Genomic DNA, 6,806 nt, shown 5'->3' with positions numbered 1-6,806 from the left:
TTTTTTTTTTTTTTTTTTTTTTTTTTTTTTTTTTTTAGTTAAGAGAACAGAACCCCAAGAAGGAAGGGAAAGAAAGAGATGAAAGAATTTCTGAGAGAAAATGAGAGATGTTAGGTATATTTAGATATCAAAGATCTGGCAGCTAAAAGGAAAGAAAAGAAAAAAGGGTGAAAGGGTGGGGCATGGTGGCTCACGGCTGTAATCCCAGCACTTTGGGAGGCTGAGGTGGGCAGATCACTGGAGGCCAGGAGTTCGAGACAAGCCTGGTCAACACGGTGAAACCCTGTCTCTATCAAAATGTAAAAACTAGCTGGGCGTGGTGGCAGGTGCCTGTAATCCCAGCTACTTGAGAGAATGAGGCAGGAGAATCGCTTGAACCTGGGAGGCGGAGGTTGCAGTGAGCCAGGATTGCACCACTGCGCTCCAGCCTGGCCAACAGATCAAGAAGAAGTGCCATCTCAAAAGAAAGAAAGAAAAAAGGGTGAAAGCATGTAGGTGGAGATACAGGACGGTGGATACAGGCAAATAGGTTTTACAGGGACTGTTGGTAGGGAGAAAACCGGGCCCAAGAGAAAAGAGGACACAGTAGTTCCTACAGGAGATGTGAGTAAAGAATGGAATTTCTTTATTTTATTTTATGCTGTTGTTCTGTGAAACTAGGCTTGTTGAACACAGCAGTATTCAGAGATTGAACATTTGGGACGCCAGGCTCACAGGGTCATGCATGCTGATGTCCTCAGTCTGCAGGTTTCAAGAGGGGCGGTGCGAGTTCAGGATGTATTTGCCCTGCTTGACTAAATTTCCAGTTAGCCAGGCGAGGGATTGCCAGTTCTTCTCTGATTCTGAGCTATCTTCCCCACCAACTCATGGGCACCATCTTTCTCATTCCAGAAATATCTCCCACAAAGATGCCTAAAACTCAGAACCCTGAGTTCACCCACCAGATTCTTCTGATTGTATGTTTATGTTTGACACTTTGTAATCCTTTTGTCCTTCCCAGCCTCTTCCTTCATACGCCATCCACTAACTTGCTCCCCTTCCCACCGCCTGGAGGGCCTTTTACCCATTATGGATGTTTCAGGATGTCTTCGTTAGGGTACACTGGGATTTGCTCCGGCAATAAATAAAACCTTAATTTTCAGTGGGTTAACAATGAAAGTTTACTTCTTGCTTACACCAAGTCCTGCATGGATGGTGCTGGTCAGACAGCTCTCCTGGGTAGCTCCTACAAATGGTACTCTAGGGACTAGCCACGTGCTCCTTGTGGCTGCAAAGTTAGCAGGTCATGAGGGTGGCTATAGGGAGAGGAGAGAGGAGAATGAAGAATCTCATGGAAACTGAGAACCAGACCTGGCAGTGGCAAATATCATATCCATACCCCATTGGCCAGAGTGAGGCACACAGCCCCACTTAGCAGTAAGACACTGAAAACTCTGGAAGAAAATGAAATGGGCCAGGCGCGGTGGCTTTCACCTGTAATCCCAACAATTTGGAAGGCTGAGGCAGGCAGATCGCTTGAGTCCAGGAGTTTGAGACTAGCCTGGGTGACATGGTAAAACCCTATCTCTACAAAAAATACAAAAATTAGCCGGGTATGGTGACGTGTAGTCCAGGCTACTTGGGAGGTGGAGGATGGCTTGAGCCTGGGAGACAGAGGTTGCATTGAGCCCAGATAATGCCACTGTACTCCAGCCTGGGTGACAGAGTGAGACCTCATGTCACACACACACACACACACACACACACACACAAAAGTAAAGAAAAGAAAAAGAGAAACGAAGAAAGAAAATGATATGAACATATAGCAGCACCCAGTCTCCTGTTCCACTGATGCCAGCGTCCACTCACCACAAGCCTACTAAGTGCCACATGTGCTATGATGCTCCCTCATCTCATCACCATAGACATCCCTGCTGGAGGTGAGCATGTGATAGACAAAACTCACAGAGGCCTAGGGAGGTGGAGACCCGCATTCCCACTGTGGTGGGGGTGTGCTTGAGAGGGACCCCACGGCTGGGCCCTCCATGCCGCTCTCCTCAGTAATCACTCCCAGACCAGAGCAGCGAGGGGGAATTTTCTTCCTCTCACTATTTTCAGCCCCTTGGCTGACCCAGCATTCCCCAGAAAGCTATGAAGTCCTGGCAGCTCTGAGGCCACAAAGCCATCAACGCACAGGACACACAGCCCATCTGTCTCTAATGGGTCTTCTACTTGTCATGCTGGTCATTTCTAAGAGCAGATGGCTTAAGAAAGACATGGCAAGTTACCACGAAATGACCCCTCCACTCCTCCCTGGGGGAAGGCTGACTAGCGAGCAGTCAGGCCGGCTTTCTTCCCCCACTCCCTGCATTCTTGTCCCCAAGGAGCCACAGACAATCCCACCAAATATAGGCAGGAGACAGCCACCTCCTTCCTACAGCTGGAGGGGGGCAGGGTCCTCTCGGGCCTTTCTAACTGCATGAAAACCAAACTGTGAGCTGTACTGACCCGGGTCTCACCCATGTTGCAGGCATGTACAACACAGGTGCCCAGTGGTATCATCAGGCAGAACTACGAATGTGCTTTCCATTGTTTTCATACAATGATTCCAGAACCGCTATCTACACAGCTCCACTTCTCACACATACCACGTGCTTCACGGATTACACAGCATTTTCACCATGCCCCTCATCCGCTCCTCCCAGCAGCCTTGTGTGATCCCTTGAGTATACTTCCTCATACTGAGGTTGGAAACCAAAACTTTCCCAAGAACATCCAGCTAGTGTTAGAACCAGGATATGAGGGCTTCTGATTCTAGAACCAGTATTTGTACCACTATTCCACATGGGCCCCTCCAGGGATTTCTGCCTGATCTTAAAATACAGACAGCAAATTCATCTCTCTACAGTCCTGGGGTTCCCTATAGACAAGAAGTAAATCTTCTAACAGAAAGCTTACACTTATTTGGAAGGCTACCTGGGATATTTAAGTTAGTTTGTTCATGTTTTGGAAAGATTGTTCCAATGACAATGCGGGGCATGAAGTGTAGAAAGGATTCCATGATGAGATAGAGAACAATTCGGCGGCTCTTACAACAGTTCAAATGAGGCATGAGGCACAACCAGAAAGGACAGAGGGAAAATGCATTGGAAAGAAATGCAAAATGAAGTCCACTGAGACCCAGATGGAGAAAAGGGGATTAAGGATGATGGTGGTTTCTAGTTTGAAAGACGGATGAACAAGGATGTCATGAACTACTGCAGAGTGGTATCTGGGGCCTGAGTGCACCAGCTTGTTTAACCATTCACCTGCTGAGCAGTCTCCGGGCTGTCTCCAGTTTCTGGCCTTTATAAATAATGCTGCTATGAACAGACACATAAAGGCTTTTGTGTGAACATAAGTCTTCATTTCTCTGGGATAACTGCCCATGAATGTGAGTGCTGCATCCTATGGCAATTGCACGTTTAGTTTTTTAAGAAACTGTCAAGCTGTTTTCCAGAATGGCTGTACCATCTTCCATTCCCACCAGCCAAGTTTGAGTGATCCCGTTTCCCGGCATCCTCACCAGCACTGGTCTTGTTACTACTTTTTATTTTAAGCATTCTGATAGGTGTATAGTGACGTGGCTTTAGCGTGCATTTTTTCTGATGGCTCATGATGTTGAACATCTTTTCATGTGCTTGTATGTTATCTGAAATGTCTCTTCAGGTCTTTTATTCATTTTCAAAGTAGATGGTTTGATTTCACTGCTGAATTTGGATAGTTCTTGATATATTATAGATATGAGTCCTTTATCAGACATGTGATTTGCAAATAGTTTCTCCCAGTCTCTAGCTCCTCTCTTCATCTTTATTTTCCATTTTCCATTTTAGTCCATGATCCATTTTAGTTAATTTTTGTACGAGGTATGAGGTTTAGATCAGAGTTCAGGTTTTTTTCCTATGAACAATCAGGTAGCCAGTAACTTTTTTTAAGAGACAGCGTCTCACTCTGTCACCCAGGCTGGAACGTAATGACAAGATCAGAGCTCACTGCAGCCTCAACTCCTGGGCTCAAGTTATCCTCCTGCCTCAGCCTCCTGGAGTAGCTGGGACCACAGGCAGGTGTCATCATGAACAGTTAGTTTCTTTTAGTTTTTTGTAGAGAGAGGGTCTTGTGCCACGTTACCCAGGCTGGTGTGGAACTCCTAGGCTAAAGTCATCATCCCACTTATATGGGGCCAGGCAGTGGCACATGCCTGCAATCACAGCACTTTGGGAGGATGAAGCAGGAGAGTCACTTGAAACCAGGAATTCCAGACCGGCCTGAGCAACAGAGGGAGGTCCTGTCTCTGCAAAAAATTTTAAACCTTAGCTGGGCATGGTGTTGTACACCTGTGGTCCCAGCTACTTGAGAGGCTGAGGTGGGAGGATCTCTCGACCCTATGAGGCTGAGGCTGCAGTGAGATATGATCGCACCACTACACTCCAGCCTGGGAGAAACTGAGACACAGTCTCAAAAAAAAAAAAAAAAAAAAAAATGCTAGAGCACCACCCATATTAAAGACAGGTATTTTCTTTTTGAAAATTTAATTACAGTTATATAATGGACACGTAAAATGTCCAGTTTGAAAGTTTGAAACATATACAACTCTAAGTGTTCTTACCTTAAAATTCTGATTCCTACCCAAGATAACGCATACTGTTTACATAAGTATCACAATGCCTGGACAACAACTAAAACTGTGTACGAGGGAGAAAAATGAGCATGTATGCCTAGTAATTAAGGTATATTTCCCCCTTATTACATAAAAAACTCATCACGGCAAACCCCTGTGACTATTTAAAGCAAGCCTACAGTTTTACTTCTCTGTATTATAAAATGCAAGGCTAAAATTCAAATACTAAACATTTCCTGAAGCGAAGGGTAGTTTACTTAAAATAAATGCCTAGCATCTATATCAAAAATATGAAAAAGCTAGCTACTTCATAGCCATTCCAATCTAAGTTCAACTTTTTCTTTTTTAATTGATACATAACTGTGTACTGTACATATGTATGGAGTACACATAGTGATGTTGTAATACATGTAATGTATGTGATCAGCGTAATTAACATATCCGCCATCTCATTTATCATTTCTTTGTGTTGATAGCGTTCAATACACTTCCTCCAATTATCTGGAACTACTTTTTTTCTTTTTTTTGAGACAAAGTCTTGCTCTGTTGCCCAGGCTGGAGTGCAGTGGTGTGATCTCAGCTCACTGCAACATCTGCTTCCTAGGTTCAAGCTACTCTCCTGCCTTGGCCTCCCTGGTAGCTGGGTTTACAGGCACCCACCACTATGCCCGGCTAATTTTTGTATTTTTAGTAGAGACGGGGTTTCACCAGGTTGGCCAGGCTGCTCTCAAACTCCTGACCTCAGGTGATCCACCCACCTCAGCCTCCCAAAGTGCAAGGATTACAGGTACGAGCCATCGCACCCAGCCTGAAACTATATATTCTTGTGAACTATAGTCATCCTATGTTATAGAACACTAGAACTTATTCCTATCCAGCTATAATTTTGTATCCTTTAACAAATTTCTCCCTATCTCTCTCTTCCCCCACCCTTCTCACCCTCTAGGAGCCTCTGTCTACTTTCAACTTCCATGAGATCCACTCCTTTTTGCCTTCCACATAAGAGAACATGTGCTGTGTAACTTTCTGTCCCTGGCTTATTTCATAGTATCTTCCAGTTCCATCCATGTTGCTGAGAATAACAGGACTTCATCCTGTGTTATGGCTGAATAGTACTCCACTGTGTATCAAGACCACATTTTCTTTATCCATCATCTGCTGTTGGACACCAAGGCTGGTTCCATATCTTGGCTATGGTGAACAGTGCTGCAGGAAACACACAGGTGCGGATGCCCCTCCGACACTGATTTCCTTTTCTTTGGGTATCTACACTGTAGTGGGACTACTGGATCACACTGTAATTTCATTTGCAGTGTTCTGAGGAACCTCCATACTGTTTGCCATAGTGGGTGCCCTAGCTTACTCTTACTCTTTTTCCTTTTTCTCTTCGAGACATAGTCTCACTGTTGCCCAGGCTGGAGTACATTCGTGTAATCTCGACTTGCTCACTGTAGCATCCGCCTCCCGGGTTCCAGTGGTTCTCATGCCTCGGCCTCCTGAGTAGCTGGGATTACGAGCGCCCGTCACTGCACCTGGCAAATTTTTGTATTTTTTAGTAGAGATGGGGTTTCACCACGTTGGCCAGGCTGGTCTTGAACTCCTGGCCTCAAGTGACCCGCCCACCTCAGCCGCCCAACAGTGCTGGGACTACAGGTGTGATCCACCGCTCCCAGCTCATTTTTGTTTTTAGTAAAGACGGGGTTTCACCACGTTGGCCAGGCTGGTTTCAAACTCCTGACCTCAGGTGATCTGCCCGCCTCGGCCTCCCAAAGTGCTGGGATGTGAGCGTGCGGCCCGCGGCCAGCCAGCTGCTCTAGTGTCCACCCCTACAGTGTGTCACAGCTCCCTGTTCTCCATATCCTCGCCAGCACTTGTTACTGTTTGTCTTTTTGATCATACTCATCCTAACAGCTGAGATGATACTTCACTGTGGTTTGGATTTGCATTTCTCTGATTATCAGTGATACTGGGCATTTTTTTCACATATTTTTTGGCCATTTGTATGTCTTCTTTCAAGAAATGTCTGTTCGATTGGGTTTGGTGACACAAACCTGTAAACCTGTAAGTCCAGCACTCAGAACGCTGAGGCAGGAGGAGAGCTTGAGCCTAGACCAGCCTAGGCAGCATAGCGAAACCCTAGCTCAAAAAAAAAAAAAAAAAAAAAAAAAAA

General features: G+C 45.5%; 1 long non-coding RNA gene across 1 annotated transcript in view; it reads right to left on the bottom strand.

Annotated features, from left to right (window-relative positions):
• Nucleotides 1-602: 602 nt before the first annotated feature.
• Nucleotides 603-6,806, bottom strand: part of LOC113220035 — a 24,365-nt gene continuing 18,161 nt past the window's right edge. Inside the window, exon 2 of the long non-coding RNA XR_003306996.1 lies at nt 603-1,295. This is a non-coding gene — a long non-coding RNA (uncharacterized LOC113220035). The remainder of the gene's footprint in view (nt 1,296-6,806) is intronic.

Source organism: Piliocolobus tephrosceles, unplaced genomic scaffold (genome assembly GCF_002776525.5).
Source record: "Piliocolobus tephrosceles isolate RC106 unplaced genomic scaffold, ASM277652v3 unscaffolded_258, whole genome shotgun sequence".
Classification (NCBI taxonomy): domain Eukaryota; kingdom Metazoa; phylum Chordata; class Mammalia; order Primates; family Cercopithecidae; genus Piliocolobus; species Piliocolobus tephrosceles.
Note: the sequence above shows the minus strand (reverse complement) of the source record. Positions and strands in the feature narration are given on the sequence as shown.